This window comes from Bos indicus, chromosome 6, assembly GCF_029378745.1.
Source record: "Bos indicus isolate NIAB-ARS_2022 breed Sahiwal x Tharparkar chromosome 6, NIAB-ARS_B.indTharparkar_mat_pri_1.0, whole genome shotgun sequence".
NCBI classification, from domain to species: Eukaryota; Metazoa; Chordata; class Mammalia; order Artiodactyla; family Bovidae; genus Bos; species Bos indicus.
In genome coordinates, this window is record NC_091765.1 from 97819859 (window position 1) to 97832219 (window position 12361).

The following is a 12361-nucleotide window of genomic DNA, read 5'->3' on the forward strand; positions in this document are numbered from 1 at the left end:
CTTTTTCGATGAACCAACGGATGTTGGCAATTTGATCTCTGGTTCCTCTGCCTTTTCTAAATCTAGCTTGAACATCTGGAAGTTCACGGTTCATGTGCTGTTGAAGCCTGCTTGTAGAATTTTGAGCATTTGCTAGTGTGTGAGATGAGTGCAATTGTGTGGTAGTTTGAACATTCTTTGGCATTGCCTTTCTTTGGGATTGGAATGAAAACTGACCTTTTCTAATCGTGTGGCCATTGCTGAGTTTTCCAAATTTGCTGGCATATTGAGTGCAGCACTTTCACAGCATCATCTTTTAGGATTTGAAATAGCCCAACTGGGATTTCATCACCTCCACTAGCTTTGTTCATAATGATGCTTCCTAAGGTCCACTTGACTTTGCATTTCAGGATGTCTGACTCTAGGTGAGTGATCACATCATCATGGTTATCTGGGTCATGAAGACGTTTTTTGTATAGTTCTTCTATGTAGTCTTGTCACCTCTTCTTAATATCTTCTGCTTCTGTCCTAGGGCTAGATTAGGAAAAGAGTATGTCAAGGCTGTATATTGTCACCCTACTTATTTAATTTATATGCAGAGTACATCATGCAAAATGCCGGCCTGGTTGAAGCACAAGCTGGAATCAAGATGCTGGGAGAAATATTAATAACCTCAGATAGGCAGATGACATCATCCTTATAGTAGAAAATGAAGAAGAACTAAAGAGCCTCTTGATGAAAGTGAAAGAGGAGAGTGAAAAAGTTGGCTTAAAACTCAACATTCAGAAAACTAAGATCAGGGCATCTGGTTCCATCACTTCATGGCAAATAGATGTAGAAACAATGGAAACAGAGACTTTCTTTTCTTGGACTCCAACATCACTGCAGATGGTGACGGTGGCCATGAAATTAAAAGATGCTTGCTCCTTGGAAGAACAGCTATGACCAGCCTAGACAGCAGAGTAAAAACGGAGACATTACTTTGCCAAGAAAGGTCCATCTAGTCAAAGCTATGGTTTTTCCAGTGGTCATGTATGAATGTGAGAGTTGGACTATAAAGAAAGCTGAGCGCCAAAGAATTGATGCCTTTGAACTGTGGTGTTGGAGAAGACTCTTAAGAGTCTCTTGGACTGCAGAGAGATCCAACCAGTCAATCATAAAGGAAATCAGTCCTGAATATTCATTGGAAGGACTGATGCTGAAGCTGAAACTCCAATCCTTTGGTCACCTGATGGAAAGAGCTGACTCCTTGGAAAAGACCCTGATGCTGGGAAAGATTGAAGGCAGGACGAGAAGGGAACCGCTGAGGAGGAGATGGTTGGATGGCATCACCGACTCGATGGACTTGAATTTGAGTAAGGGAGTTGGTGATGGACAGGAAAGCCTGGCATGCTGCAGTCCATCAGGTCACAGAGTCAGACACTACTGAGCGACTGACCTGAACTGAGGATTGACTGCTTTGATCTCCTTGCAGCCCAAGGGACTCTCAGGAGTCTTTTCCAACACCACAGTTCAAAAGCATCAATTCTTTGGTGCTCAGCTTTCTTTATGGTCCAACTCACACAACCATACACGACTACTGGAAAAATCATGACTAGGCAAAGTGATGTCTCTGCTTTTTAATAGGCTGTCTAGGTTGGTCATAGTTTTTCTTCCAAGGAGCAAGCATCTTTTAATTCCATGGCTGCAATCATAATCTGCAGTGACTTTGGAGTCAAGAAAATAAAATCTGTCACTGTTTCCATTTTTTCCCCCATCTATTTGCCATGAAGTGATGGGACCTGATATCAGATCTTCGTTTTTTGAAAGTTGAGTTTTAAGCCAACTTTTTCACTCTCCTCTTTAACCTTCATCAAGGGACTCTAGTTCCTTTTTGCTTTCTGCTATTAGGGTGGTTGAACATAACCTTCCTAGCATGGGAAATGAGCACAATTATGTAGTAGTTTGAACATTCTTACCTACTCTAGGTGGCTCAGAGGTTAAAGCGTCTGCCTGCAATATGAGAAACCTGGGTTCGATCCCTGGGTCAGGAAGATCCCCTGGAGAAGGAAATGGCAACCCATTCCAGTATTCTTGCCTGGAGAATCCCATGGACAGAGGAGCCTGGTGGGCTACAGTCCACGGGGTCACAAAGAGTTGGACATGACTGAGCGACTTGACTCACTTTGAACATTTCTTTAGTATGCTCTTCTTGGGAATTGGGATGAAGATTGACCTTTTCCAGTCCTGTAGCCACTGCTGGGTTTTCCAGATTTGCTGACATATTGAGGACAGCACTTTAACAGCACATCTTTTAGGGTTTTTAAATAGCTCTGCTGAAATCCTATCACCTCCATAAGCTTTATTGGCAGCAGTGCTTCCTAAGGCCCACTTGACTTCAGACTCCAGGATGTCTGGCTCTAGGTGAGTGACCACCCCACGGTGGTTATCTGGGTCATTAAGATCTTTTTTTGTACAATTCTCCATATTCCTGCCATCTCTTCTTGATCTCTTCTGCTTCTATTAGGTCTTTCCCGTTTCTGTCCTTTATTGTGCCCATCTTTGCATGAAGTGTTCGTTTGATATCTCCAGTTTTCTTGAAGAGATCTCTAGTCTTTCCCCTTCTGTTGTTCTCCTCTATTTCTTTGCACTGTTCACTGAAGAAGGCCGTCTTGTCTCTCCTTGTCTTCCTCTGGAACTCAGCATTCAGTTGGGTACCTTTCCCAGCTGAATGCAGGGATTGTGGAAGGGATTGTGCAGTTTAATTAAAGGCTCCTTTACTGGAAAGATTATCCTGGATTATCCAGGTGGGCCCAGTGTAATCACAGGGATCTTTACAAGAGGCAAAAGGTCATAGGCAGAAAGAGAAATACAAAAAATGCGAAGGTTCACTACTGGCTTTGAGAAAAGCCAGTAATGTACATTCATTTCCCCTAGAGCCTAGGAAAGAAAATCTCCCCTAAAGCTTTCAAAAGGAATGAAGCCATGTGACACCTTATTTAGCCCAATGAGACCTTCGGAAATGTAAAATAATAAATTTGTGTTGTTTTAAGCCTCTAGATTTGTAGTAATTTGTTCCAGCAGCAATAGGAATCATGCTACTGAAGGGTATGTGTGGGAGGTCCAGCTGCTCCCCACTCAAAAGCCAGTAAACAGGCCAGGTTGGTGGAAAGGAAAGGTTGCTTTATTTCAGGTGCCAGCAGCTGGTGGGGGAGAGTGGTGAACATCTGTCCAAAGGCCGACTCCCCCCATGATAAGCAGGGGGTGAGAGCTTCTATAGACAGAGTTGAGGGGGTTACATGCAGAAACAGCACAGTCATCTCTAACAGGCGTCTTCAGTTGGTCATCAGTGGTCTGACTAGCGTCATTTTGGTTGTTTTAGGAACAGTTAATCTTCAGTTCTGGGGTGCACTTGTTCCCGTTTCTTTGCAGTCAGTCCTTGGAATTGTGGCAGCTCAAGTCCTGGGTACAGTCTGGTCGTCATGTAGTTAATTTCTCCACCTGGTGTTTTGGTATCTATAAGACAGCTCACAGGATGTGGCTCAGAATATTATCTATAGCCCTTGAAAAAGAACTAAAGGTCCTTGACTATTCTTAATGACTACATTATTATTATTTAGTCTCCTTTGATGACTCTTCGTTTCAGCACTTCTCACTTCTCTGATTAAACTTATTCTTTGATGTTTTCCACAGGCAAAATGCAGGCAGAGGACATGGTTAGGGGACAAGGACCATATGGTCCTGCTCCATTTCAATCTGATCCATCAAACTGTTTGGAGATTAGTGTCCCCTTGCCTGAAGAACCTGTAATGACCTATCCTGAAGTAGGTGCTTTGCAGATGAATGCTGATTCTCCTCAAGACCCATATCACTTCTTTCATTGCTTCTACTAACAACTAGACTCAAAGCCTGAAAGACCCCAGTGGAACAAGTACATTGCATATTATTCTATGGTGTTGACCATCATTTAACAAATTTGGAAAGACTTTGTGAAGATTGCTAAAACATTTCTCAAAGGGGACACAGTATTTGTTCAAGAGGATCAGACCATAAAGGTTTTTTGGTCTGCTGATAGTTTAACATTATAGCTAACTGGCAGTCTAGATGACATAACTCTTATTTGTGGGAGCTGATTTCTTTTTATATTATAGCATGGTTGTATGATTATGGTAATAATACAGTAGAAGGACAGAAACTGGTGATGTAGAGTACAAATGGGAAAACTGCAGAAGCCGGGTTCTTAAGTAGGTGAGGGAAGATGGGATCAATGCACAGGTGGGGTAGAGATGATTCACCTGTGTATAGGAGGGAAAGACAATTATCAAATCAGATCAGTTGCTCAGTCGTGTCCGACTCTTTGCGACCCCATGAATCGCAGCACGCCAGGCCTCCCTGTCCATCACCAACTCCCGGAGTTCACTCAGACTCACGTCCATCGAGTCAGTGATGCCATCCAGCCATCTCATCCTCTGTCGTCCCCTTCTCCTCTTGCCCCCAATCCCTCCCAGCATCAGAGTCTTTTCCAATGAGTCAACTCATCATATGAGGTGGCCAAAGTACTAGAGTTTCAGCTTTAGCATCATTCCTTCCCAAGAAATCCCAGGGCTGATCTCCTTCAGAATGGACTGGTTGGATCTCCTTGCAGTCCAAGGAGACTCAAGACTCCTGCAGTCTTGAGACTTGCAGTCTCAAGAGTCTTCTCCAACACGACAGTTCAAAAGCATCAATTCTTCGGCGCTCAACCTTCTTCACAGTCCAACGCTCACATCCATACATGACCACAGGAAAAACCATAGCCTTGACTAGACGAACCTTTGTTGGCAAAGTAACGTCTCTGCTTTTGGACGATTATACGAGTCCAGATTTAGATAAATCATTAGGCTTGGTGATAAATGATTCTGATTGCTTCTATTTTTCTCATCTGGTTAAGAAGTCGGTCATTAGCATAGAGAATGGATTTGTGGTTGCCAAGAGGGAGGCGGTTGGGGGAGAGGTGAAGTGGGAGGTTGGGTTAGCCAGATGTAAGGTTTTATACATAGAGTGGACAAACAACAAGGTCCTGCTGTATAGCAAAGAGAGCTATATTCAATATCCTATGATGGAAAATAATATTTAAAAAGAAAGTATAACTGAATCACTTTGCTATGCAGCAGTAATTAACATTATAAATCGACTATACTTCAATTAAAAATAAAGAAGTCTATCATTAGCAGAGAGTAGATAGGGGTGGGGGCTTCCCAGGGGCTTCCCTAGTGGTAAAGAACCTGACTGCCAATGCAGGAGACATAAGAGGTGCAGGTTCAATCACTGGGTTGGAAAGATCTGCTGGAGGAGGGCATGGCAACCCACTTCAGTATTCTTTCCTAGAGAATCCCATGGACAGAGGAGCCTGGTGGGCTACAGTCCAAAGGGTCACAAAGAGTTGGACATGACTGATGCGACTTAGCACGCTTGCATGCAGACAGGGGTGGAGGCAGAGAAGATTTAAGAATGTTAGGGAAAATGGAAACACAAATTCCCCAGGCCTAGGGAATTCAAGACTTTATGAAAAAATGTTGATCAGGATAGAGCCTACATAGAGCCTTTACTGGAAGCTATCGTAGATGTACTCATAAGATCTGAAAGCCACTTTCTCCAGAAATCTTAGGCAGAGTGTCACTGATTTATCTTCTGTAGGTGTGGTCATTTACCCAGTTACAGTATACCTTCTTATGTATTCAACCAACTCCTGTTTCTCCAGCTTGATGCTGAGGACTCATGAGAAATGCAGGTGGTGGAGTTCCCCAGGGCACAGTGGATGGGAATCCAGTTGCAAATGTAAGGAACACGAATTCAATCCCTGGTCCAGAAAGATTCCACATGGCACTGAGTAACTAGGTCCATGCACCACAGCAACTGAGCCTGGTGGTGGCGATTTAGTCATTAAGTCGTGTCTGGCTCTTGGACTTTAGCTCGCCGGACTCCTCTGTCCATGGGGTTTTCCAGGCAAGAATACTGGAGTGGGAGCCATTCCCTCCTCCAGGGGATCTTCCCGACCCAGGGATCGAGCCTGGGTCTCCTGTATTGCAGGCAGATTCCTCACCCTCTGAGCCACCAGGGAAGCCCTACTGAGCAACTACTGAAGTCCACTCGCCTAGAGCCCGTGCTCCACAACAAGAGAAGCCACCACAATGAGAAGCCACACACCAAGCGAAGAGTAGCCGCTGCTCTCCATAACTCAAGAAATCCTGCACAAAAGCAATGAAGACTCAGCACAGTCCAAGACATTAATAAAACCCAAGTGGTAAATAGACCTTTTAAGTTGTCTGCCAAACCAAGCCCCTTTCTCCGAACCCTCTCCTCAACCAAGGGTGGCCCGTTTGCAGCCAAATTTATTTTATACAATCCCCACCCCCCACCTCCAATGCCAAAATCAAAGCTGGGGTAAACACTTGACTCACTGATCAATTGGATTTTCTCTCCTGGGAATTAAAATTGAATGTAAATTAGAATACTGGGTCTCTAAGCATTTGACTAGAGGGCTAGAGCTAGGGGGAAATATTATGAGAGTGAGCAGCCTTTTGTAACATGTGGATCAGAGAAGCTGAGAAGATAGGTTTTGAGTGTGAAGGAGGAGAGAGAGAAAGAATGAGCAGACGTATAGAAAGAACCAGAGGCCACGTGGTCCTGAAAGATGGTATCTGCCTTGGTTCTTCATCACATACTAGTCACTGACTTCTGTCCTCAGCTGAACTTCCTCCCTTGGATTATATACAATGGTCCTGTTCCCCAAGATTCACACTTTGCATGAGCAAATCTGAGCACATTTGTTATTATGACCCAAAGAACCTTAACCAAAAGCAAAGATTTATTAAATGCTAAGCAGAAATCAGGATATATTATGTCTATAACATTTCACTAATCTAATCTAATAACCAATTCTGTCAGAAAAGAAAGGAAGTGACCTGAGGCTGAGGGATTATTTAGTGACTCTATCCAAACTCTTGGGAGATTTGAGAAGAAAAATGTGGTAGTCACTACATACAATCCAGTTGTAATTTTTTTTAGTCATTAAAAATAATCTTATTCAATCTGAAAAGCAATGAAAGGAAAGAAAAGAAATCATTCATGTGGCTACCTTCCTAATATAACCACTCTGAGCATTTTGATATGTTTCATGTGATTTTTCCCTTATGTGTGGACTTTTAACAGTGAAACTACATGTTCTCCTTTTTTCATCAGATATTATGCCATACATATTTCCTGTGTTGCTGCATAATCTTCATAGCTAAAGTTTTCATGGCTGCCTAATATTTACTGATCAGTTATCCTATAAAAACAACACTGCAGATCTAGTTCTCTCCAGTTTGAAATTCCAAAAAGAAATTCCTAAGTATATATGGCTATTTTTATCATAAGAAAGAAGTTCTCTTTTATAGGGTTGGAGATAATCAGACTTTACCATTTTGCATCTCTCAAGTTTTATGTTCATGGGACTTCCTGGTGGTCCAGTGGTTAAGACTCAGTATTCCCAAAGCAAGTGGCCCAGGTTTGATCCCTGGTCAGGGAACTAGAAAGATCCCACATGCCACAACTAAGACCAAGCACAGCAAAACTTTTTTGTTTAAGTTTATTCCTTTTTATTGGTGGCTCAGACGGTAAAGCGTCTGCAGGCAATGTGGGAGACCTGGGTTCGATCCCTGGGTCAGGAAGATCCCCTGGAGAAGGAAATGGCAACCCACTCCAGTATCCTTGCTTGGAAAATCCCATGGATGGAGGAGCCTGGTAGGCTGCAGTCCATGGGGTAGCAGAGTCAGACACGACTGAGTTGACTTCTTTTTCAGGGAACTAGATCCCACATGCCACAACTAAGACCAAGCACAGCAAATATTTTTAAAAGTTTATTCCTTTTTTTTTGTTGCATGGTGTGCTCTGATGTGAATGCAGGACAGTTTATTTAAACCATTCAGCTGTTCAAGTTCATCTGAGCAATTTCCAGTTTAGGATTACAATAAGTAAAGCCACTATGAACATTCATGTACAGGTTTTCTATGAACATAAGTGTTCATTTCTTTAGAATAAACACCCAAGAGTGTAATTGCTGATTCAAACAGTACATGTATGTTTTGTTTTATAAAAAACTGCCAAACTTTTTCAGGGTGACTGTACCATTTTACATACTCACCAACACTAATGAGGCACTTCTGCATCTTCACCAGGATTTGATATTATCATTATTTATTTCAGCCATCCTGAGAGGTATGTAGTGATCTCTCATTGTGGTTTTAATTTGCATTTCCTCATGTCTGGTGACGTCATACATCTTTTTGTGTGATTATTTGCCTTCTGCAAAAAAAGCAAGAGAGTTCCAGAAAAGCATCTGCTTCATTGACTATGCCAAAGCCTTTAGCTGTGTGGATCACAACAAAATGTGGAAAATTCTTAAAGAAATGGAAATACCAGACCACCTTACCTGCCTCCTGAGAAATCTGTATGCAGGTCGAGAAGCAACAGATAGAACCAGACATGGAACAACAGATTTGTTCCATACTGGTAAAGGAGTACGTCAAGGCTGTATATTGTCACCCTGCTTATTTAACTTATATGCAGAGTACATCATGTGAAATGCTGGGCTGGATGAAGCACACAAGCTGGAATCAAGATTGCTGGGAGAAATATTAACCTCAGATACGCAGATGACACCACCCTTATGGCAGAAAGCATAAAAGAACTAAAGAGCTTCTTGATGAAAGTGAAAGAGGAGAGTGAAAAAGTTGGCCTAAAACTCAACATTTAGAAAACTAAAATCGTAGCATCCAGTTTCGTCACTTAATGGCAAATAGATGAGGAAACAATGGAAACAGTGAGAGACTTTCTTTTCTTGGACTTAACAATCACTGCAGATGGTGACTGCAGCCATGAAATTAAAAGATACTTGCTCCTTGGAAGAACAGCTATGAGCAACCTAGACAGCATATTAAAAAGCAGAGACATTACATTGCCAACAAAGGTCTGTCTAGTCAAAGCTATGATTTTTCCTGTAGTCATATATGGATGTGAGAGTTGGACTATAAAGATAGCTGAGCGCTGAAGAACTGATGCTTTTGAACTGTGGTGTTGGAGAAGACTCTTGAGAGTCCCCTGGACTGCAAGGCGATCCAACCAGTCCATCCTCAAGGAAATCAGTCCTGAATATTCATTCATGCTAAAGCTGAAACTCCAGTATTTTGGCCACCTGATGCGAAGAACTGACTCCTTGGAAAAGACCCTGATGCTAGGAAAGATTGAATGTGGGAGGAGAAGGGGACGACAGAAGATGAGATGGTTGGATGGCATCACTGACTCAATGGGCATGAGTTTGAGCAAGCTCTGGGAGTTGGGGATGGACAGGGAAGCCTGGCGTGCTGCAGTCCTTGGGGTCACAAAGAGTTGGACATGACTTAGAGACTGAACTGATACCCACTTCAGTGAAATATCTGTATGTGTTTATAGGGAAAGCACTCCTTGTGTTTATGCTCTACCCTATTTCCATTATTCTCACACTTTAACAGTTCACAACAGCTCTGACACTCAATCTAATGGGAAAAAGAACCCTTATTTCCTCTTTACTTACATTCACAACACTTCGACCAGAGGTGCGTAGGTTTTTCCTCAACACCAAGCAGTTCTCAGTTCCTCCCGACACCAGCTGAGTGTTTACAGTTTAACTCAGTTCTGACGCTGTCAACTTGTAGATAGCATCAGATCCCACAGGCTAAGGGCTCAGACTCACAAGGCTGCCCCGGGCCACTTCAGATGCCGACTGCAAGTCCAGGTCTTTACCTATCCCTTTGACCAGCCAGCTGTAAATCAGAGTTTCCCACAATCCTTCCTCAGTTTCCATTAGTTTGCTAGAGTGGCTCACAGGACTTGGGAGAAGAGTTTACTTGATCACCAGCTTAATATAAAATGATATGACTCAGGAACAACCAGATGGAAGAGAGGCACAGGACAAGGTGTGGGGGAGAGGCACGGTGCATCCAACCCTTCTCTGAATGCATCGCTCTCCCAGCATCTCTATGTTTCCACCAACCCAGAAGCTCCACTGACCTTGTCCTTTTGGGTTTGTATGGAGGCCTTCTCTCGTAGGTGTGGTCAATTTTATCATCAGTCTTTTTTGAGGAATTCAACCTCCAGCCCCTCTCCCCTCCTTGGAGATCAGGAGATGGGCAGAAGTTCCAACTATCTAATCACATGGTTGGTTCCCCGACAACCAGCTCCCATCACATGATTATCTAGGAGTTTTCCAAAAATCACTTTATTATCGTACACAGATAGGGGAAAGGGAATTTTTATGAATAACAGAAGATACATATTTCACCTTTATTGCTCTAAAGCTATTTCAGAAACAAACGAAAAGAAGTATTATAACAAAAGATGCTGCTATTGCTCTGTTCAGCTAGAAAATTACAAGTGTTTTAGGAATTATGTGCCAGGAAGGGACAAAAATCTTATAAATCACAATACCATGATGTCTTTTGCTCATATTCTAATTTATTACCCTTTCTCTGAGACCCACTCCCCACACACATTGATGCACTTAATGGGATCTCAGTTCTCCAACCAGGGATTGACCCTGGGGCATGGCAATGAAAACCCCGAATCCTAACCACTGGGCAACCAGGGAACTCCTCAGTTCTTTATCTTTTATGACTGAACTGTGGTCTTTATAATCTTTATATTGAGTTGGCAAAAAGGTTGTTCAGAAACAACAACCTGAACAACCTTTTGACCAACTCAATATATTCTAAGTACTAGTCCTTTTTCTTTTGTGTGGCTTGCAGATATTTATCCAAGTTTGTATCTTGTCTTTTCATCTTTCTAGGTGCTTTCCCAGAACAAAAGTTTTAATTTTGATGAAGTCCAATTTGTCAATTTTTCCTGTTACAAATTGTGCTGTTTGGTATCAAGCTCAAGAAGGCTTTGCCTAGCCTGAGTTCCCAAAGATTGTCTCCTATATTGTTGTCTAAAAGTTTCATGTTTTTTTATATAAGTCTGTGACTAATTTTGAGTTCATTTTTGCATAAGCTGTGAGGTTTATGTTGAGATTCTGTTTTTTGGCTTTTTTGCCCATCAAAGTCCAGTTACTCCATATGCACTTGGAGAGGAAAAGCTTTCTCTTCTTCCCTTCTAAGTTTGTTGGCTGGAATAATAATTAACTGATATAAAACAGATTAACAGAAGAAAAGCAAACATAACTTTGTATGTTCAGGATACCCATAAAGACATGAATGCTGTGCTGTGCTGTGCTTAGTCACTCAGTCTCTGACTCTTGGTGACCCATGGACTGTAGCCCGCCAAACTTCTCTGTCAGTGGATTCTCCAGGCAAGAATACTGGTGTGGGTTGCCATGCCCTCCTCCAGGGGATCTTCCCAACCCAGGTACCAAATGCAGGTCTCCCACATTGCAGGTAGGTTTTTTTTTACCATCAGAGCCACCTGGGAAGCCCAAGAATACTGGAGTGAGTAGCCTATCCCTTCTCCAGGGGATCTTCCTGATCCAGGAATTGAATGGGTCTCCTGCATTGTAGGCAGATTCTTTACCAGCAGAGCTACCAGAGTAGCCCTAAAGACATGAGACTCAGAGGCAATTGAGGCTTACATACTATTCTAAGCTAAGAAGGGTGTGGGGTGTGGGCCCTCAAAGTGGAGAAAGACAAGTCATAGGATGAAGAAGAGAGTAAATGTTTACTCTGATGTGCAGATAAGTCCTTCTGTTATTAAAAAGTTATCTCTGGTAATTACTCTTTTGCTGGTACAGGCCCCCTGTTTAAACTCTTTTAGACAGTTAAGGAGAAGGTTAAAAAGAAAGGTCTTCCCGACTCTGCTGGGCCTTGATTATCTTCAGCTCAAAATAATCCACATGCGAAAATAGCACGTTCTGGGGAAGCCTGCCCCAAACCCCCCTATATTGTTCCTTTTTATCCCTCAAAGTTCACTCTTTTCAAATATTAATGTGATTATCTCTGCTTAATGATGAAAAAAATTGAACCCGGAAGGAAGAAATGAGGTACAAGAAACAAAGAGAGGGACTTCCCTGGTGCTCCAGTGGTTAAGACTCCGCACTTCCACTGCATGGGACATGGGTTTGATCCCTGATCCAGGAAGTTAAGTTCTCACATGTTCCTCGTTCGGCCAAAATAAGTAAAATTTCTTTAAAAAAGAGAGATTTGAATCCAAAATTTGAAACCTAAGAAAAGAAAGCAGAGCTTCTCCGATGGCTCAGTGGTAAAGAATCTGACTGCCAATGCAGGAGAACACGGGTTCAATCCCTGAAAATCCCAGATTTGCAATCTGGGAAAATCCCACATGCTGTGGAGCAGCTAAGCCTGGGTGCTGCAACCATTAAGCCTGTGCTCCAGAGGCTGGGAGCCGCAACTACTGT